This window comes from Schistocerca americana, chromosome 2 (assembly GCF_021461395.2).
Source record: "Schistocerca americana isolate TAMUIC-IGC-003095 chromosome 2, iqSchAmer2.1, whole genome shotgun sequence".
In the NCBI taxonomy this organism is placed as follows: Eukaryota; Metazoa; Arthropoda; class Insecta; order Orthoptera; family Acrididae; genus Schistocerca; species Schistocerca americana.
The window spans coordinates 1,086,239,205-1,086,262,773 of record NC_060120.1 but is presented as its reverse complement, the minus strand read 5'-3'; the positions used below and the strand labels follow the sequence as shown (position 1 = coordinate 1,086,262,773).

Sequence of the window (23,569 nt, the reverse complement as noted above, 5' to 3'; positions counted from 1 at the left end):
GAGTGTGAGCTGATATGAATTTTCCTGTCAGATTAAAACTGTGTGCCAGACAGAGACGTGAACTCGGAACCTCTCTGTCTTTCGCTGGCAAGTGCTCTACCGAATCACGTACTCGCAGCTTTAGTTTCGCCAGTACCTCGTCTCCTACTTTCCAAACTTCACAGAAGCTCTTGCCCGCAAAAGGTAAAGGTCCTGAGTGCGAGTCTCGGTCCGGCACACAGTTTTAATCTGTCAAAAAGTTCCATGAACTAGGATTCCCCAAACACTTTATAAAACTGGAACAGGTACACTTGGAGAGGTCCGCAAGATCCACACCTTATGCACTCGAGGGTGTATAGATCCTTGAGGATCTTTAGAACCTCCTGTTGTAAACAAGAGAGCTTCTTGCAAAGTATGAAGCCCAGAAGTTCACTGAATCATTATCCTCGCATTACTCGGGTTCGCGCATGATGAATGCATTTTGAATGACAGAAATGAACACTATGTTGTTGATCTGATCGTTGAAGATCTGATGCTCACATGATTGCGGGTTCTCCAGCACCTCGACAGCCAAATGTGACAGACAAGGAAAGGGAGGGGGGAGGGGAGGGGGTAGCGTGCGCGCCCCTTGCTCTCCGGGAAAGGAAAAAATATAGTGCAGTCAGGAGTCTTTCTTCCAAGAAAATTATTTAAAAGTCGTTGTTACATAGCTTGTTAACAGGTTCGGAATTAGAACTTTTTTATGGCTACTTGCAAGTAATCATCCGTCTTCCAAAATATGGAAAATACTTTACACTCCCACATCTACCGTCCTCCCCTCCCCTGCAAACTATAGTATGGGCTCTATTGATAATTTCTGTATTGCTTTTACAGGATGGGAGGAGATGGGTGTTATTAAAAAAATCATTCATAAATTGAGGTTCTTGAACAGGCTTTCTAGCGATGTATACTACGCTGTTAGTGGTAAAATTCACAGTGCTCCTCAGAGGAACATCATTATGACGCCCAAATACATTGTGCGTCCGTAAAGTAAGTAGAATGATTTTTTCTCCTGCCAGCTCGGAAGTTGCGACTGGTGTGGAAAGAGTTGGTGGGCGAGGTCTTGGGAAGGTAGGTCGCTGCCCAGTGCGTGTTGCTCGTAATGTGTACCTGTGCTCAAGTGACACGTCAGCAGATCAAAGTGGTGTGATTCCCGGAACAGTGACATGTGATTAAATCAAAGAGACAAAGTGCAAAGTGGCACACGTAGGCTTGAAGGCGATGCTCGTCGTGTTTTTTGATTCCCAAGGTACTGTCCACCCGGAGTTTGTGCGACAGGGACAAACAGTCAACAGCCAATTTTACTGGAAAGTCCTCGAAAGTCTCCGAAAAAGGGTGCCTCGCGTTAGGAAGATCAGTGACAACTGGCGACTCTATCACAAACGAGCTGTCTCATGCCACTTTCATTGATGGCGAATTCCCGGTCAGGCACAGTGTGACAATGTGTCCCAATCACCACTCAGTCTCGATCTGGCATCAGCGGACTTTTTTATGGTTTCTTGAATAAATAGAGGCTTAAAAGGTCATCATTTTGGGACGGCAGACGCCGTGAAAGACACCACGACGAGGTGTCTGGAGGAGGTTCCTGTCTGTCAACGCGTTCCGGGCAGCCTGTCAGAGCTGGAAGAACCGCTGGTAAAGTGTGTTGGCACCAAGGGTGCTATTTTGAAGAATACTAAGGATTTGTACTTTAATTTTCAATAAATCGTTCTGTAAGATTTATTCGATTTATTTATTTTCTGGACACACCCTGTATGTCTTACATGATTTCATCAACTTGATGGAAGAAAAAAAAAATCTTTTTTGAGCTGTAGAGTGATAGTACAAGCTGCCAGAATATGATTTTAGTTAACAGTTGCAAAGCATATGTGAACGAAAATTGTCACATATTTTGCAACAATGCCAGTCTCCACAGAAGAATTAACTCGGCAACAAAGCTCATTCGAAGGGAGGCAATGGCTTTCTGGGGCTTTCTTTGAATGGACTTCTCCTATGATCTACATTACATTCGGAAAAAATGAAGCTACGTGTATTTCTACCTTTTTATCGATTTATCTCATATCCCTCCTTTTCTAAACTTTGGAAGCAGGTAGGAAAAGTAAAAGTCGTTCTCTGGACCCTCTTGTATCCATTGTTTTTGTAAGAAATCATTCTTTTGTGCCTTTCTTGTGCCATTTCTACTTTATCGTCTAGCTTTGTGAAGTTAGTTCACAATCCTTCAGCTGAAACTGACTTTTGCTGTCAGGAACATCAAAGCGTCAATGTACTGAGAAGTGAATATAAGAATTCCAATGACCTTAAATATACTCATTACCGAGCTGCAAACCTCCAGATTCTTTTACTATTCTGTCTAATTTTGAAATTATAGTCTGCATGTAATTTTTCGTGCAATATCTCACTGAGTAACAGTCTTTCTGTAGAGCTAAATTACACAATAAGCAATGATTTGTAACACATCTTTTATGGTTCTGTTAAAATATGGATAACTTTAAGTGGCCCACTTATTTCTACCTCTAACAAATCCTACATAAGCGTGCAGTCGCTTCCCGTATTCTCTCCCGGAGCTCTGCTACATCACGTGGTAGAGGCGGTACGTACACCATATCATTAATGTGTCCCCACAGAAAAAAGTCACACGGAGTGAGATCTGGTGATCGGGGAGTCCATTTCACGAAAGAGCTGTCCCCTTCTGTAGTACGGCCGATCCATCGATGCGGCAGCTCCGTGTTCGTGTACCCACGAACTTCACGTTTAAAACAGGGAGAGTCCGACTGCATTTGAGGCATCAGCCATTGCTGCAACATGTCCTAGTAGGAATATCCAGTGACAGTGCTCTCGGCGAAACAGAATGGCCTGTACAGTTTTCGACGTGACAAGACACAAGAAACATTTACCTTTGGAGAATCACGCTCAAATTCAGTGCATTTGTGTGGATGCTTTGTACCCCAGATTCGACGATTATGCCTGTTCACTTTCTCATCAGTGCGAAAAGTGGCTTCGTCGCTAAAAATTAAGCGATCAACTATGCCATCCCCGTCCTCATTCAATTGTTGCCACTGCAAACAAAACTCAAAACGCTTGTCTTTGTCGTCGTCATTGAGATTCACCACTAGCTCCAATTTGAATAGTGTCACAGACAGCTTCTGTCGCAGGACTTTCCACTTGGAATTCACGGGATGCACGACGCACCGATTTCTTTGCACTCCTTATGAATCTCTCTCGTGCGCACTCTACATTCCCTTCACTCACACTGGGACGTCCACTCCACTTTGCCGAGCACAAACAACCCGTCGTAACGAAGTTGTTGTGCCAGTGGTAAATGGCCTTCCTTGTTGGTGGCTTCTTACCGCACTCGGTTCTAAACATCCGTTGAACAGCTGTAGCACACTTGTTTTTGTCGAACTCCAACACACAGAAAGCGCACTTCGCACCTCAACTTGCCATGTTTGCGACTAGCAAATTACTAAACTACGCTGTGGCAGTATGCATGAAAAAAAACTTTCAGGGCTTATCTTCAAAATGACATAAGTGTGATATCTGTAAAATGTTTGTTTCTTGTTCCCGGACTTTATGTACACGCTGTACAGGAGGGGTAGAAGACCGGACCCGCAAAATTACAGACCAGCATACTTAACTTAGGTTTTCTGCAGAATCCTTGAACATATTCCCAGTTCGAATGTACGTAACTTTCTTGAGCGTCAGAGGGTTATATATACGAATCAGCATGGTTGTAGAAAGCATCGCTCGTGTGAAACTCAGCTTGCCCTTTTCTCACAATATATTCTGCGAACTATGGATGAAGAACAACAGTCGGATTCCATGTTTCTAGATTTCCGGAAAGCATTTGTGCCTCATTGCAGGCTGTTAACGAATATGGAATAAGTTGACAGATATGTGAGGGGCTCAAAGACTTCTTGAGTAATAGAACCCAATATGTTGGCCTCGACGGCGAGTGTTCATCATAGACAAGGGTATCGCCAGAAAGTGCCCCAGGGAAGTCCGACAGGACTGCTGCTGTTCTCTATTTTGTACATAAATGGCTTGGCGGACAAGGTAGGCAGCAATCTGCGGTTGTTTACTGATTATGCTGTGGTGTACAGTAAGGTGTCGAAGTTGAGTGACTGTAGGAAGATACAAGACGACTTAGACAAAATTTCTAGTTGTGTGTGATGAATGCAGCTAGCTCTAAGCGTAGAAGAATGTAAGTTACTACGGATGACTAGGAAGAACAAACCTGTACTCTTCGGATACAGTGTTACCAATGTCCTGCTCAGCGCAGTCAAGACGGTTAAATACCCGGCAAAGCGCTGAAAAGTGATGTGATAGGGAACGAGCATATGAGAATTGTGGTAGAAAGGTGAATGGTCAATTTGGTTTATTGGGAGAATTTTAGGAAAGAGTGATTACTTGTAAAGGAGAGCGCATATAGCACGCTGGTGCGACCTATTCTTGAGTACTGCTCGAGTGTTTGGACTCCGTACCACGTCGGCAGACATTGAAGCCATTCAGAGGCGGGCTGTTACATTTGTTACCGGTACGCTTGAACAACAGGTAAGCAAATGCTTCGGGAACTCAAATCGGAATCCCGAGAGAGAAGGCGACGTTCTTTTCGAGACTCACTATTGAGAATATTTAAAGAACCGACATTTGAAGCTGACTGCCAAATGATTCTACTGGCTCCAACATAAATTTCACGTACGGACCACGAAGATAAGATACAATAAGTTAGGGCTCATGCTGAGGTATACAGACAATCGTTTTTCCCTCGCTCTGATTGGGAGTGGAGCAGGAAAGGAAATGACCAGTAGTGGCACAGGGTACCCTCCGCCACGTACCTCACGGTGGCTTGCGGAGTATCTATGTAGACGTAGATATAATCAGTCACCGGTTATCTGAGCTTTTCAGCGAATAGAAGCAGCGGTGGAGAGGTGATAACGAAGCGAGAGAAGCGGAGAATGAACTTCAGTAACCAGAATGAGATTTTCACTCTGCAGCGGAGTGTGCGCTGATATGAAACTTCCTGGCAGATTAAAACTGTGTGCCCGACCGAGACTCGAACTCGGGACCTTTGCCACTTGCCCGCGAAAGGCAAAGGTCCCGAGTTCGAGTCTCGGTCGGGCACACAGTTTTGAACTTCAGTAAGTTATGTAGTTATGCCTCCTTCGAATAATTAACACCGATAGGGGTTTTAAGTTCTATGGAAATGAATAGGTGAAAGTCGTCTTTCAAAATGAATTCTATGTTAAAGCATCAGTTTTTGATAAAGTCCGAGCAGTTTTTCCAAGAATATTTAAATCATTTTCCGATGCGTTTTTTAGGAAAAAACGAGCTGTGGAAACACAGATCCGACATTAGCAATCTCAAAAAAATTTCAACGCGCTTGGTTACTTCTAAACTGTTAATCAGTACTGGACAATCAGATTGATATGCAAAAAATTGTGGATTTTATTCTAAGTACTTCGAACTGTTTCGAGAGAACAGTGGCTTCGACAGGGGTACAAGATGCGTATGGTACAATAATGCCCCTCCCCCCTTTGAATTTTTCGTAGTTTATGAGCACCAAGATACTCTTCGAAGACCTGTCTATTATCTAATATAGGTTTACCTTGCAATTTTGAGTTTTTATAACAAAAGAATGATTTAAATATGGAGAGAATCTAAACATCAGGCTATTAACTGTGCAGTCGAAGCACAACCTTGGAGTGGTTGTTGAAGAGAGTACCGTACATGTTTCATAAAAAGTTGGAAGACTGAGTATTACTTCGGCTCAATGTTCAATTGTTCACGCTCTCAACCAACCATAGGTTGCAATAACACGTGCGTAATTATTTTCAGGGAGCATGTTAGTAAATATAAACTATTTCAAACTCAGTTACATAAAACATTTGTGTGGCCTTCAACTCCGCGGTGAATACCTGCCCTCGTGGCTGCGCCGAAAAGCTTGCGGTACCGACCAAGTGCTTTTTTTTTTTTTTTTTTTTTTTTTTTTTAGGTCGACACAGCTACTCCAAGGTGACGAGTTGCTTATCAGTACGTCACAGATCAAGCTATTTGTTGCCACAACCATGATTTCGCATTCACATTCATAACCAAAGTGCTGGCTCTAATTGCAACTTAAGCCTACAGTCAATCACCACATCCTAGATTTCGTAATCATACTTGTAGGATCCTCCAACCAAAACGTTACATTCCAACCTAACCTAGACCTACAAATCGATCTCCCCCGCCCCACACGAGAAATCTTAGGTATACCAAGACTTCTCGTGTGTGTGTGCGTGGGGGGGGGGGGGGGGGGGGGAGGGGGGAGAGGAGGAGGGGAGGGGGACGCAAATGTCACAATCAAGTGGACTGATATTTTTAATTAAAGTACAATCTCTCTCGTGAAAAACCAACATCTCTTGAAATATTTCTACTTGCACTAGGGGTCATCCATCATTCAAGGTGGACACGAATGCTATTTGTAGCTCAATAATGTGATGAATCTGAGTTACAGCTACAAAAAAGAGAAATAAAGTTGCTATGTGTGAATTTTTCTTGTCACTGTGTATGTCAAAGTGTGAGATTGTGTCGATTCTGAGGCCAAAACGTCGTTGCTGGATTTCAGTGTTCTTTTAGTGCAGGGCCGCGTGGAGGGGTGTCCAGGCCGTCCGTCTCTGACCGTACCTTACCTCATGCCATGTACGTGCCTGGACGTGGCGCTCTACTGTGTACGAATTAGGGAGTAGTCTCTGCAAAACGGAACACGTAAGCGCTGTGCAAATTCTAGTACATGATTCACTGTTTTTATGGTTTTCCTCTCACCTCGGGATGTTTTGAGATCACCGGCCGCTAGTCCATCAGCATAGCCCTTGCAGTGTTGCAACGAGAGGCATCATGGAGTGTGTGTGTGTTTGAATAACGATTAATCTACAGTCCAGTTCAAATAGAGTGAGCCATATTCCCTAAATGAGCATAACAAGAACATGTGCACCAAATTCTACTTTTACTAACACAGAATTGATACACGCGATTGTTGACAAAATGTTTTATAGAAATCACAAAACAGAGTGTATGCAATTCCAAATGAATGTTTGATCATCAGAGGATACACCTAGTAGCAACTACTACTTGCTGGCACTTGCCACGCAGAGAACATGTCAAAACCGCCAAGAACAACGACCCGTAGCATTTGACCTAATGAGAAATCATAAGGATAAAAAAGTTACAGGCTGTATCTGTTAAGTCGGCTTCGCCATCGTTGAAGATAATTGGCCATGTAAATAAAAAATGGCAATGGTCAATGGATTGTATCTTGAGGCATAGCCATCAGAGGAATATGTTGAAAGTATTCGAGGAGGGAACTATTAACTCCCAGAAGTCAGAGGTAATAGGACTGAACAGGTTGTTTCTTATAAAATGAAGGTATTTTCACCAGATTTGGTTTCAATGACAATCTAGATTTTGTCTTTATACTTGCCACGCAAAGATTGTACAGATTGTAGTTGTAAATTATATTATACGAAATAATACAGCAATTCGAACCAGAATAATTTGTGCCACCGGCTGTATGCGTTTACTACGGAATTACTGGACTTGGCCTCCCGTGGCGTTTATCGGAAACACGCGCTGACTTGACAGTAAACGAGTAGAGACAGCGAGCGGTGACTACGGAGGAAAACATGGCGCGGTACCGTGGACGGCAACTGTTTCTGCTTGGCCGCGTCAACAATCACGATAAAAGCTTTCGAGAAGCCGACGGAAGCGCCCTCAGTCCTATGTGCAATAATATAGTGGTTGACTAATATAACTGAATCGTAAACATTCAGGTTCATTTTTATTTTCAGTACATCACTTACATGAAAAGAGCGTCTTCGTTTCAGCTGTCTGTAAGAAATGAGAGACTGGTACACAACGTAACACGCTTTACAAGTTTTACGATTTGCAGCCGAATTGTAATTTTCTCTTTGCACGATATTTAGCCAGAGATAGCGCATCAATTTTATATGGCTCGCCCAACTTGAAGCTATAGCTGGTTTGACTAGAGGCAATCGTTTTGAACGTTACCTGAGAACGGCTAATTATTCGACAGATACAAAATTTCAAAATAGAATCAGCAAGCACAATAACGGAACTGCTAGGAAATGTGGGTACTGATTCCTGTTCCAGACGTCTAACACAAAAACGATAGTAATGAAATCAAACGGCAAAACTGCTTTCTGCATCTGAAATCAATAGTCATAGCTCAAGTAATTACCACGAAACGCTTACGGCAATCATCTCTTTTTGCTAATCTGCCGTTTTACTCCCTATCTTTAACATTAAAAGCACATTTGGAGCACAAGGAGATTTTGCTCATGTAGAAGAATCATTTACCTATTTTCAAGGCACGAGCAAATTTCTTGTATTTTACAACATATAAAAAATGAGTATCATACATCATTATCACAAAATTTTACTAAATTGAGAAAGAGCAGGCGGGAACATTACCTTATTGATAGTGTTATTCTTACGTATATAGCACAGGTTCTAATATATAGATTGATATGTTATTTTCTTGATGTGCTGCGTGAGTGGGCGAGGGTAGTACTGCCTAGCCACGCAGCACACTATGAAAGTGAGATAATGAACTATACGAAGTTGTAGCCATTAGAAGCTGTGCTATAAAGGTGAAAATAACTCTATCAGTACTATAACGTTCATACCTGCTGTCTGGAAATAGCCTTTAGTAAAATTTTGCGATAATATTGTATGATATTCATGTTGTATGTGTTGTAGTATATATTTTTGTATTGACATACTCCATGTAATATCGCATGTCAGTGGTACAAGCTACTGTAGTGATTTGATCCACAGGACAAAATACACTAACATCTATACATTCACACGATATACTATTTTCACTTCTACGTTTGTACTAAAGCGAGGAGTTGTCGTTTTGAAAGTGCCACTTTTATTTGTTTGTTTGAGCCATCTGACTACTCGTTCCACATGATGTGTGACCCACGAATGTATCTTTCATCGACATATGAGATGGATCTTCCCTCTTTACGGCAATTTCTCGCGTTATTCAAAAAGTCCATACGTTTACTTCGTATACCCAACGAAAATTTAAGCATATAAGTAAGATACAAAGAAAAAAATAGAAACTGACGTACCTATAGCCTAACTTGTGTAGTTAGCATAGCAATGCCTCTCTTAAATGACACAGTTTCTTTGATTAATGGAACTAGTGACGGGATTTTAACAGTCTCTGTACTTTTCGGGACCGCGCGTAAACTGCCGTGCACGAGATGAAACACTTTCGCTGCACTTACGGCTGCGTGGAGACAGCAATGCCATGCCAAGTTATTTATTGTGGTGTGATTATGATGATAAACAGTTGACCTCCGATGCCAGGTACTGGGGTTCGTGTGCTTTGAAGAGCAGATGAAATAGACGTGGCTTATATTAGCTACGTAACTCCTCTGCCGACAACTTACTGTCTACCGTATGACATCGGATATTGCAAATGTAGCGCAGACGATTGGTTCTAATCACCTAAGAGATTTCACTACGAGTGCCATAATTCATCACGTAGATCACGTGACAGTAATAGGGGTCACAACCTGCGGGAACGTGTTACGAAACTTCTGCAGGGCGTAGCGGCTAGTGAAAGTCTTTCTGCCCAGCTGAGGTGCTCACTCTAAGCTACGCTCAAGTTCTTCACCATTTTTTGATAGGGTATTGGGATATCGCCGAGAAGAATTGGAGGCAGTGGTTTACACAGTTCATATGTAATTCATTTCAGTAATTCAGTTCACAGGCCGAAACATTGACGAGATTTCTGATGTTGTCGTTGCGACATCGGAGCCGCAGAATGGCGGGACTCGGCTTACTGCACGCCGCCGCCGCCGCCGCCGCCATTTCCCGGCTCCCTGCTGCCTGCGCTCGTCCCACTTGGAACGTCTACGAGTAGCTTACCTGTTGTTCGTCATTTGCCGTAAGTCAATTGATACCAAGAAGCAAAGGTTTTTCTTATTCAGACTGTACGTATACGAGGGTTTTCGATTTTTTTTTTGTTTTAGTCTCGAACTCACCAGTAAATTCACCTAGTGTGGGTCCTCCGATTGCGTCGTACCGTTGGGTTTCTGAGCAGTCCGCCCTTGCGTTTGACGTCCCTGCAAGCAGTGTGGCGCGGTTTCAGCTTTCGTACGGGCTGTGAGGACTGGAGCACGATGGCGCAGTCTGACGGACGTCGCTCACTTTGGCCATCTTTTTCGTCGCGGTAGTCCCTCACTGAGGGCGCGCCTCATCGGCTTACTGTCGGCTTCAGTTCGCTGTAAACAGGCGACAGTAAAACGTCAACGAACGAGACGCGTCTCCTCAGCGCAATTCGACGAGCTGTACGGATAATAAAATACAGGGAATCGTCGCCAGCAGCCAGAGGCACTTAGGATCATAAAACTAACAACATCAATTTCACAGAGCGACATTTGTGTCTAGGTAGTGCAAGACGTAAACAGATTCTCGAACCGGCGCTTCTTCTCTACCAGTCGTAATGTAAAATTCTTCCGGTCGTCGTAGTGTTTAGTCCGAGAGACTTTTGACGCAGCTCTCCACGCTGTGCTCTGCACAGCCACGGCAGTGTGCGTACAGTACGAGTGACGCGCGGCTGCCACAAGTTGCGGCGGCTTCTCAGAGGCGGACGGTCGGCCGCTGCCTCAGGGCATGTCGCGCCCTGTCACACGATCCCTTCTTTCAGGCGGGCGCCGCTGGCCGCTGGCCGCGCAGCTGAGGGCCCCACAAACCAAACGCCACCATCATCACCACCACCTACGTTTAGGAAAACTGTGCCATAATTTTTTCCCCCAATTTGATCAGCGTTTATCTGTAGTGCCAAATTTCAAACGCCTCTGTTCTCTTGTTCTTTGAACCGTTTACCGTCTATGTTTAACTTCCGTACAAATTTCTCTTCTTACTGTTGCCAGTCATCTCTACTGCGGTCATCATCAGGTATTCCACTGCCCAACAGCACAACTCTACAGTGAGCCTCGTTTTACTTTTGGCGGTGTTCACCTCGCGACTTCGCTTCCAGACACGATACATTCCGTTCAGCTCTTCTTCCAGCTCCTTTACTGTCTCTAACACATTTATAAATGCCGTCGACAAAACCTTCCGTCTGAAATCTTTTCCAGACTTATCGACTAATTTTACTGCTTGCTCGATGTACACAGTGAATTACATTAGGGGTAGGCTACAACTTTGTCTCACTCCCTTCTCGAGCACTCCTTCTTCCCCTCAATGTCCTTCGACTCTTGTAACTGCTGTTTTTGCTTTCGGTACGAGTTGTATTTTACTCCAGCTACATTCTGAATTTCAAAGATTGTATTCCAGTCGAGAATCTCAAAAGCATTCTCTAAAACTACACACGTGTTAACGTAGGTTTGCCTTTGTTCGACGTACGAGTATTTCTTATTGTTTAGGTCACGTACACTGATACTGAATGTCAACATTTGAGTGTCACGATCTGGGAGACTGTTAAATAACTATAAGAACAATACTGCAACATTTTCCTATACCTACAAAAATGTTTTCAACGGCAGTGCTGCTGATACCCGCAACACGTGTCCAAAATTAAATTAGGGGCAACCGAGCGTATCAGCAGCCAAGCCCGATACCGGCTGCAGTACTCGTGGTTGCAGCAGCAGTGGAGGCACACGGCCCAGGCTACAACATGCCACTGCTGCTCGCACCGTCACACCCACCACACCACTCTGTGTGCCCACGCTCCAGCACTGGAATTGCAGAGGTAAAAGTTTGCGCCTTCCCATGGGAGAAAGCGTGTGATCAGGATCTGGGTGCCGATACGTGCCTCGCGAGAGACGGATACTGGTGAGGGAACTTTGAGTTGCTTCACAGAGGACACACTCGCTGCTTTGATACTTCAAATGCTACTCACTGACTCAAACACAGTACGTTAAAAATGTTGACACACCTACAGTTGCTGTGGCGCTGCTACTTACAGTTAAGTCTGTCGGCAGGTCGGGAGACTCTTCCAGCGACGGGCTGTCAAAAATTACTGACGCCAAGAAAGTCTCACGGACGCCGTAAGATGTCACAGTTTTTATGAGTTCCTCGGAGGTGTTAAATGCGACCGCTGAAAGGAGAAAAAAATCGTTAACAACATTAATTAAACACGATGTAATCACACACATTGCTTAAGTGTATGGGAAATGCGCTAAGTTTAATGGTAAAACCATTTATTTTGGTCGGGCGGGATGTAATGTATGGTGGCGGGTATGCCAGCCACGGCCGCCCCCTGGGGAGGAGGCGGAGGCCCGGCTGTGCGCTGGCCAGCCCGCAGCCCGCAGCCCGCCTGCCGACACTAGCCGTGCAGGTCTATTCAATCCGAGAACACTTTCTGCTGGCGGGCTGTTTTCTGGTTAAATATTATGTTTCTAGTGGCAAACATCGCTGTTTCGACAAAATTAGTCGTATCAATCATTTCATACACTTATACACTCAAATTTACCTGTTCTGCTACCGAAAATCCGAAACTTGTACAGGAACCGATGGCTTCATTAGGCCTATTATACACATGTTTTTAACTACACACAAATTGGCATGCTTCATAATGAAAACATCAGGGTCATTCCACGTGAAATCAAACAATAAAAAATTTAATTTGAACATTGATCATTTAGAATTTTGAAATTATTTGTCATTTTATTCTACCTGTCAGAATAATGAAAAGTCCGAAATTAAATATTCTGTTTGGTCTTTCCATTTTAGAGATCTTAATTTTTAAAGCAACCAATAACTGTGACGTTTTTGTCATGCTCTGAAATCTTAAAAAGCCTACATCCCAAAAACTATTCGAAATACAGAACTGAAATTTTTTCTGCTTTATGCAGTTTCTTCTAATACTTAAAAATGTGTGTTACTTTACTACATCCAAAAAAACATCCAATTTTCCAAAACCAAGTTTTTTAATTCTTAAAATTTCAAAATTAGAACTTTTTCTTTCGAAAAAATGTTTCTTATACACTTTCTATAATGTGTGTGCTAAATTTCATGATAGTATTCCAACGAGAACATAATGAAATAAATTTAATTCTACTTAAATTTGCTTTGCCATCTATATTACAACTTTTGCAGACTGGTTGATAAAACGATGGTTCATAAAACTAAAGTTAAAATGATATTAAACAGTTATTCGTGGTACCATTTTTGCAGCAGAGAAATGACTTCTGCAAGCTGCCCATTAACAATTTTTTATTTTACTTGTGCACCCAGACCAATTTCAGCTTATTTACAAGGTTTCTTCGGTGGAAATCAGATCAGTGTCTAAAGCTGTTTGTCTTACAATTAATTAATTACAAGTAACATAACAGAAAGATCGACTACCAATAAACAATAATTAAACAAAATTTTCAATTTTATTGTCAGAATAATGAACTTCAGCAGAAATAAGTTCTTGAAAGAGAGTTACCAACGCACTGGAGGGTGGAAACAGGAGCAGGTTGCTGCAGTGCAACAAATGATGCGCAAGTCAAGCTTATGTGTAGGAGCCTTTCTGAAATAGTAGTAGTGGCATTTTACACAGAATGCAATAAGATTAATTATAGTCTGAGGACTAGAGCACCAAACTTTACCGGCATGCATTACTAAGTTTGTGCAAGGGTATTTCTTTAAAAAAATTGTTCCATCATAATTAATGCGCCAATTTAATTTGTACTATGAATTTTACATTTTTATACCTCTTGTAGGTTTCATCTTGTTGATGTTTTCGATTTATCTTTCTTTGATTTCCTAAGAATACGCACTGTGAATAAAAGTGGTCAAAATCTTGTTGCAATCCCTTAAAAAGAAACTCTGGATGAATGATCTGAGCTTAGGTACTGAAGATAGAATGAAAATCCGCACTTCCTGTAGAGAGAAATTATCAACGAAAGAAAACCTGAATTACTGATAACTGAAACCATCTTACAGTAGTTGTAGCACGATTGATGGCCCTGAGTTTGTGGATGCTGAAGATGGCTTGCATTTGTTGAACTACTCTTTGGCTTTAATACGGAAAACCTCAGTAATAAAGAAATGTATCAGCTCAAAGAAATATTGCAAAGATGAAGCTGATGAAATTAGAGTAAAATTAAGTGAAACTTCTTTCAGGGAGAAACAGGTGAACATCAGAAAACATGTGGCTGTGATGATTCACAGTCAGAAATAATTGACTAGTTTGAAGACAAGTTTCTCATTTCTAGTAAAAGTGAAAAAAATTTAGTGCTGACTTCCCTAACCAAAGTTGGTAGTTTGGAGTAGGCACTTAAATGGTACAAAAAGAAAGTAGTGGAAGAAAGGAGAATACGAGTACAGTCTACTCCTTATCCTTAGCCTGGACAGTCCTTGTCTACTGAAACAGTTCTGTTAGTGAAAGAGTTTCTTGTAATGACAATAGTAGCAGGTGAAAACCTAACAGACGTGATTCCATTTCTATGGGAAAAGATGGTGATGACAAGCCTATGTATATTCAAAACAGGAGATGTGTACAAACTTTTCAAATCAAATTGGATTCCCAAAATTAGGTGTATTAAATCCAAGTATTATAGCTGGAGCTAATGGGACTCACACTGTTTACATTTTTAAAGCTCATCCAAACGTGAAAGTAATGGTAGTTGGAACAAACATGAAGATAATGTAAGAAAAAGATAAACATCTAAATTGTCAAGAACCTGTAGCGACTACTACACACTGACATTGCAGTCGGCGCGTGCGACAGTGACTCGCGTCCAAGTTGGCGCGCGAATGCGAAATGAGGACAGCAAGTATAATGCCGTCCTTAGGCCGCGCGTTCTCGTCGCTAGGGGTGCGCTGACTCGCCTGCAGCGACGCGCCACATCCGCTCTTAGAATAGCAGAGCAACTACCGATTTTCACTCTTTGTTTTTTGTAGACGTTCTGTAACTCTTGTTGTTTACAGTAACGCTTGTACACACGTGGGAATGTGGAGAGTTAATAAATCCGAAGTTGCATCTCGCCTTTGAGTATACGCAAATTCAAGTGCGAGATTTTCTCACATAGGTATACCTCTCGTCAGTGGTGACCTCGACGCAATTTTGCGGTACGGATTTATCAAACATCGATGGAACCGTCTACGTTATCAAGCTTGGCAGTGCTTCTCCCGTGCTTTTAGCCCCACAATCTCACATTGTGGTTTGCCCAGCCGGGGGGGGGGGGGGGGGGGGGGGGGGGGGGAAGGGGGGGGGGGCGGGCGGGTGGATGTCATCTTCGCAAACAAAGTGGACATCGGCACCCTTCCTGACAACCTCTTGCGCACGATTTGGAGCAACCGTCTGCCAGCCCAGGTAAAGACCGTCATTGCTACGCAGTCGGACTTGTCGCAGAACTTGCTGACCGCATTCGAGATGCCATCCCGCCGAGCTCGCAGGTCAGTAAAATAACTGTTCCTTCCAGTGTTACGTCCATAACCGCTAAGGTGTTACGTGGCGACTACGATGCCCTGGCCGCCAAGGTGGATCTATCTCTTAAGCGCACAGATGGCAGCTTTGCTTCCACGCGGAAATACGGGCCGCCGTGGCAGGCGTAGCCGACGCCGCTGAAGGCGTCGCTCCACTTGGCATACGGCGTCCGTGTCTGGCCCTACAGTTTTCTGGTACGGCGAGAAGGCGGAAAAGTGTATTGGCCCGTGCACGGGAACGGGGGTCGTCCGGCAGGTGCCACCGACTGCACCTATTTATAACAGATCGGACCTCAGGAAGGAAATATCTAATTGATACTGGATCTGATCTGAGCATTTTACAGCGGAAGTCACTCCGCTGCTGCAGCCCACGCACGGCAGACAACTTAGCAGCAGCTAACAATGCAGAGACCCAACTCACGGTATACAGAGTGAGGGTAATTTCCAAGAATGTTTGCATATCGAATCCACAGGCACCAAACGATAGATATCGAACGTGTGATTCTAAATGGATACAGCGACTTTGGAGGTGAATGATATGTGCCGTGTTTACAGTGGTCACTACAGCAATGACAAAAGTAGAGCATTAACAAAATATTTGTAATTACAAAGGAAATAACTTACCTCACTCGTCGTCGACGTTGTGAACAAGAGAAAGTCCATTTGATGTGTACGCTACTGGAGGGTTACCCTTTTTGGTGTGGGATCGGTTAGAATCTGCCTATGTCACGCAAAAATGTGTGTAGGGTGTTACGTGAGTAGGGGGACAACAGGGGTGTGGCCCCACTCTCCTTGTTGCCTAATTAATTCCAGATGGCGGGTCCAAGATGGCGGCGATAGATATGGCAATGTCGCAATGACATAATGGAGGGAAAATAGGTCAATTAGACTACTTCCACTAACCTAACCCCCTCCCCTCCCCCCACGACCCAGAAAACGGCAGGAAGTTCAAATTCTATCAGTACAATGCAACACACCACAGATACCTCCACCAACATAAGAAAATGGCAGGAAAATAGGTCACTTAGAGTACTGGGGCAAAGAGTGTGCTGGCACACTCTGCATTGTTGCCAGATGTATCCAAGATAGCGGCGATGACGTCATCCATGCGCAACACCACATAGTCATCCAACATGGCGGCCATGACATCAGCTGATGACGCAAGTACCGTTATCCGAGATGGCGGCATTTAGTGGGAAAGTGCCACACCCTCCTTCCTCAGAAAATCGTCGGGTCAAATTCCAGCAGCATAATGCATCACACCACAGTTATCTCTAATAACCTAAGAAAATCGTCGGAAGATAGGTCACTTGGCCTACCTGCACTAACTTAAGCTACCTCCTCCTAGGAACTTGCGCCAAGTTTCAATTTTGGCAGTAAATAAAGGTCAATTCACATATCTCTACTAAGCTAAGAAAATGCTGTGAAAGAAAGGGCACTTAGACTGACCTCAGTCACCCAACCACCATCTTCTCCTAGGAACTGGTGTCAAGTTTGAATTTTGGTAGTAAAGAAATGTCACTTGGGGTTTCGCTACCAAACTAAGAAAATTGTGGGAAACAAAGCTCACCTCCACTAACCTAAGTCACCCGGCCGCCACCTATTCCTAGGGGTTGGTGGGAAAAGGACTCTGCCTGCACCAGGCTGATGGACAGAGGAAGGAGTGTACTTTATTTATTTTGTAGCAGTTTACTTAGGGGTGGAGTATATTTATAACAGTGATACAGAACAGACCCTCTGACTTTCCATAAGCATACAGACCTGAAAACTACTCCTACATAACTCATGTATAATGCTCTACACACACGCTTGCTAATTGTAAACTGACAAAAATAACGCAATGCACAGCCTACACACTTGCAAACCACTTCTAAATAATTCAATACATTTACATCCAGAGAGCCAAACAACTCGTAAAATGTCAAAATAATAATCCAACTAAAAGACTCTGCAAACATGTTTGCTAATCATCAACTGTCGAAATCATGCACCACTCTTTATTTAAACAATTGGAGGCAACACCACCATCCAGTGTGTACACCATGAGGTACACCATGAGGTTCTCTACACATCGGAAAGACCTTACTTAGCTTGTAAATTATAGGAATGATTTCGAATCTGGTACATCACCAACATCAGTATTCGAGAGTGGAAATATCAGTTTCCTTTATTTATTTGTAGTTAGTCAGTAGTTTCATGATGGAACATAAGATGGTGGGGGTAAATTGCAGGAAAACGACTCTGCTTGTGCTGAACATGAGTTTTTATTTTGCAGGCAGTGTCTCCACCACAAGATGTAGACTCCATCTGACCTAGTACACAATACTCCCACCAGAGGTTGCTGTCATCCCTCCTGTGATGCAATCCAAGATGGGATCTAGGGTGGGGGAGAATGAAAGGAAAACGACTCTGGACACAAGTCTCTATTTTGCAGGCAGTCTCTCCACCATGAGATCTAGAGTCCAACTGACCTAGTACAATGTACTGCCACCAGATGGAACTGCCATCCCTCCAGTGACGTAATCCAAGATGGTGGTCTCTAGGGGGAAAATGGTGTGAAAATGACTCAGCCTGCACTGGCCTGCTGGGGAGAGTAAGGAAGGAGTGCACTCTATTGATTTTGGAACATTTTATTTAGGGGTGGAGGATATTTATCACACTGACACAAACACTAGGCCTGATGTGCTTGGGGTCACAATAAACAGTCTGCAGACACGCAAGCAACTCCTAATTTTCCGAAATAATTTCAGTACAGACCTGCAAACTGCTTCTAAATAATGCAGTACACACATGCGCAGACACGAAATCAACACGTAAACTGTCTAAATAGCACATAGCACAGCCTACAGGCCCACTCGCAACAGACACGCAACAAAAACACAAACAACACCTTCCACACCCTGTTGCAGGAAGTTAGCAGCAACCCCCGGAAGTGACGCGACTGTCGGCTGTCAAACCACACACAGGTGCCCTCAGGCATGAGGTGGCGACATCCCTTTCGTACTTGACACCTCAGAAATTCCTATCTAAATGTGTGTTTACCTAGACATTGGTGCTGGCACTACAGGGGCGTACACCCGCGAGTCGCTGCCATACGCAACTGAAAGTTGTCTCTAGTTTCGAGTATACAGTTACTGTTAAGGCCCGTCCACACGCAACGATCTGTCTGCGCAAATGTCTGCGCACATCACATCTGCGCAGACAGATCGTTGTGTGTGGACAGAAGATTTGCACCAACCTGAGGTGTGTGCAAACCTGGAAGTTGGAGTTGGAGGTTTGAGCGAAACCTCTCAAGTCTGTCGGTTCAAACCACGCCTGCGCAGACAAGTTGGAGCGTGTGGACGGGAGATCGCCGCAAATCTGGCGCGAAACAGCTGTTTGCTCAGTCTAGTATTTGTATTTGTGCGCACAGGGCATTAAAATGGCTGATACTCGTCAGTGTTCTCGAGAGTTTGTAAGTGAATTCATTGAAATATATAGAAACCACCCATCTTTGTGGAAGATTAAAAGTAAAGAATATAGTGACCGAGACAAAAAGACAGCACCATACAATGCTCTAATTGAAAAATTGCGGGCAGTTGACGCCTCGACAAACAGAGAAACAGTAATTAAAAAAAAATCGTTGCGAACTGTTTACCGAAAAGAGTTATCCAAAGTTCAGAAATCTAGAAGATCTGATGTAGGAGTAGCTCAAGTATACCAGCCAACGTTATGGTATTCTGATCTGCTTGGCTTTCTTAGTGATCAAGAACCGCCAAGACCAAGCAGGAGTACAATTGAAGATGAAATTGGAGTGTCAGTGTGCGAGGAAATGGAACACGAGGTAATGAAAAACAATTTATTTCACATACGTTTATCAAAAGTTTATTCAAAAGAATATATTTGATGCAAACATAATAGAAAATATACTGCTGTTATAAAAAGAAACATGAATATACTTGTCCATGTTTTAGGTTTGCCCTGCAACTCTCGCAGTATATTTGCGTGAGAAAACTGCTTTCGCTTTAGCAGCCACTGTCTACACCATTTTGACCGCTTTCTCTGTTTCCTGTGGTTGGTCTGAATGTTTCTTGCAACACAAGTTGCGAACACAGACCACAACAGAACTTCCTCCATTTCTATATTTCAAAATAACTGAATTAAATTTTTGACGTCTACGGGGAGCGTAATCGCTTGCCACTGATATTTCTTTTCTACACCGACAGATGGCGGGCGAGTAGTAGATTGGGGTTTGTGTCGTGTGAACACACCAAATTTGCAGTGATCTTTTGCATGTACAGACATCTGCGCCGATGTCTGCGCAGACAGATCGTTGCGTGTGGACCGGGCTTTATACTGACGTTTCTGATATTTGTATTTCCAGAGCCACTGCCGACAGCAGAGTGTATTTCCGGTACTTCGTTCATTGTGGAATGCCGTTCAATTGAGACCGCAATCGTGACATTTAATTATAAGTATAATGATAAAACATATATGTGACCAGTTTTCTAGAATGATTCCGTGTATGCATGGCCTGTGGTGGGTTAACGGCAGCAGCCATCTGAATGTAGAGGCCTGCTGGACTGTAGGAATATATCCGAGTTAATTTTGCCATCCTCTAATGACCGTATAGTGAACTAATACTTAGTATGTGTTGGGCGGCTTTCGTGATCAAGCGGAAATTTGAGAAGATTGTGTATGGAGATGCGTTTGCACTGAATAGTTATTCCCTCCCATGTAAATTGTTCGGTTGACTGCTTCTGCACATTTCGCACCTTTATTTAGCTGAGAGAAGATCGATTGTGGTGTGTGCGTCTGGCATGTGGAAGACATGTTTGCCTGTTCTCTAGACATCGGAAAGACCTTACTTAGCTTGTAAATTATAGGAATGATTTCGAATCTGGTACATCACCAACATCAGTATTCGAGAGTGGAAATATCAGTTTCCTTTATTTATTTGTAGTTACTCAGTAGTTTACAACAAACTGCACCTCGCTAAAGCTCGGGGTTTGTAGAGAAATAATTGCCAGTTTATATCCTGGCAGTTATGCTGCGCTAGCGATCTGTAGGATGCTGCCTAGTGCTTGACATCGAGAAGTACCGCTGAAACAGTACAATATTATGGCGTCCCATGCGAAAAAATACATGTGTTCTTGTAATCCTCGAGTCTGGAGATGTGCATAGAAAAGCGAGCAAGCAAGGAAGCAGGTTCAGAGCAGAAACAGTAACGCGTTTTTGCCAAGGAGAAACGATGCCGAATTTGTTGAACAGTTCTGAGAGCTACTTCGGCCCTCTGAGGTAATGTGGGCACCCATCGGGCATATATGCCCTAGTGCTGAGAGGAGTATATATACGGTACTATCCGTCTTCCCAGTATATGTACAAATGATGTATAAGGGATGATTTTGTTTGGCAGAGGATATGAATTGTATGTTTACTACATCGACATGCTACGTGGTGATATATTGCTGGGTTGGATATCGGTTTCATGCAGTAATATTGAAGCACCGGTCCTCAGTGGGACAGCACTGTAATTGAGTGAGAGTCTTTCCATATTTGACGGTGTGTATGGCTCAAATGGCCCTGAGCACTATGGGACTTAACATCTGTGGTCATCAGTCGACGATGTGTATGACGTTTTGCGAGGTTAAGTTGTTGTTGCAATATGTTGATCAGTGTAAAATAGTTTATTGCCGCTGAAAGCCACGTCTGCAGAAGGAAAGAAAAGGCTGACGGTGTTTCGATACCAGCGGCATCAGTAATTCAGCAGGTAAATTCGATAAGGGCCAATCATAATGGCCAATTCATTCGCATACTTCGTGCTGGGAGAAGGAGCCTCTACATAGTGTTTTGAAAGCAGCAAGGGTAACACTTGATGGACTGGCTACCACATTCGGTCCGCGAGGAAGACTGCATTTGGTGTTATTTTCCTAAACAGGTTCCGTTAGGGTAAGAATTTCTGTGCATACAAGCTGAGACATCAAGGAAGCTAGCGTTAACTATTTCTGGACACTATACATTTCCTGAGAGGTCGACTTGGCAGTTATCTTTTACAAAGCCATGATACACAAGAATAACATTGAGAAACTTTTAGAGGGCGAGTCGCCACCATCTCGCGGCGAGGTGTCAGTCACGCTGGGGGCAGGTATGCATGGCTGGACGCAGCTCATATGTTGCTTTAGGGGGAAAGCAGCCTGTGCTATTCTGTCATCAATGGTAAAGGCAAGTGCTGCCCAGAGGTGTCTCATGTACGAGCCCGACGTGAGCGCACTTTGGACTTCTGTAACGTAAGTATAACAGTGACTGTATACTCGAAAGTAGAGACAACTTTCAACATCTACATAATTACTCTGCAATTCACATTTAAGTGCTTCGCAGAGGATTCATTGAACCACAATCATACTATCTCTCTACCATTCCACTCCCGAACAGCGCGCGGGAGAGCCCCCCGGAGTGGCCGAGCGGTTAAAGGCGCTACAGTCTGGAACCGCACGACCGCTACGGTCGCAGGTTCGAATCCTGCCTCGGGCATGGATATGTGTGATGTCCTTAGGTTAGTTAGGTTTAAGTAGTTCTAAGTTCTAGGGGACTTATGACCACAGCAGTTGAGTCCCATAGTGCTCAGAGCCATTCGAACCATTTGAACCAGCGCGCGGGAAAAACGAACACCTAAACCTTTCTGTTTGAGCTCTGATTTCTCTTATTTTATTTTGATGATCATTCCTACCTATGTAGGTTGGGCTCAAAATATTTTCGCATTCGGAAGAGAAAGTTGGTGACTGAAATTTCGTAAATAGATCTTGCCGCGGCGAAAAACGTCTTTGCTTTAATGACTCCATCCCAACTCGCGTATCATATCTGCCACACTCTCTCCCCTATTACGTGATAATACAAAACGAGCTGCCCTTTTTTGCACCCTTTCACTTGCATATGGCAGCGACTCGCGGGTGTACGCCCCTGTAGTGCCAGCACCAATGTCTAGGTAAACACACATTTAGATAGGAATTTCTGAGGTGTCAAGTACGAAAGGGATGTCGCCACCTCATGCCTGAGGGCACCTGTGTGTGGTTTGACAGCCGACAGTCGCGTCACTTCCGGGGGTTGCTGCTAACTTCCTGCAACAGGGTGTGGAAGGTGTTGTTTGTGTTTTTGTTGCGTGTCTGTTGCGAGTGGGCCTGTAGGCTGTGCTATGTGCTATTTAGACAGTTTACGTGTTGATTTCGTGTCTGCGCATGTGTGTACTGCATTATTTAGAAGCAGTTTGCAGGTCTGTACTGAAATTATTTCGGAAAATTAGGAGTTGCTTGCGTGTCTGCAGACTGTTTATTGTGACCCCAAGCACATCAGGCCTAGTGTTTGTGTCAGTGTGATAAATATCCTCCACCCCTAAATAAAATGTTCCAAAATCAATAGAGTGCACTCCTTCCTTACTCTCCCCAGCAGGCCAGTGCAGGCTGAGTCATTTTCACACCATTTTCCCCCTAGAGACCACCATCTTGGATTACGTCACTGGAGGGATGGCAGTTCCATCTGGTGGCAGTACATTGTACTAGGTCAGTTGGACTCTAGATCTCATGGTGGAGAGACTGCCTGCAAAATAGAGACTTGTGTCCAGAGTCGTTTTCCTTTCATTCTCCCCCACCCTAGATCCCATCTTGGATTGCATCACAGGAGGGATGACAGCAACCTCTGGTGGGAGTATTGTGTACTAGGTCAGATGGAGTCTACATCTTGTGGTGGAGACACTGCCTGCAAAATAAAAACTCATGTTCAGCACAAGCAGAGTCGTTTTCCTGCTTTTTACCCCCATCATCTTGGGTTACATCATGAAATGGACGACAGCACTTTCTGGTGGTTGTATAGGTATATAACGAAAAGCCCAAACAAGCTATGAGAAAAAATTTAAAATCAGGTAATAATTGTTATCAAAAGCAGTAAGAGTCAAAGAAGGAGTCTCCATTATGATAAAGAAATCATGGAAAGAAAGGATCACAAATTGGAAATTCATCAATCAACGTATTATAACTGTTGAAATGACATTATTTGCTAGGGAAGTTGTGATTATTGGCGTATATGGACCCACGAACGACACAAAAGATAAGGAGAAAGATACATTTTGGGCCACCCTCAGGGAGAC

The 23,569-nt window shown here is 43.6% G+C and overlaps 1 pseudogene; it reads right to left on the bottom strand.

The window, feature by feature from the left end:
* LOC124594685 overlaps positions 1-23,569 on the bottom strand; it is a 187,040-nt pseudogene that overhangs the window by 26,962 nt on the left and 136,509 nt on the right.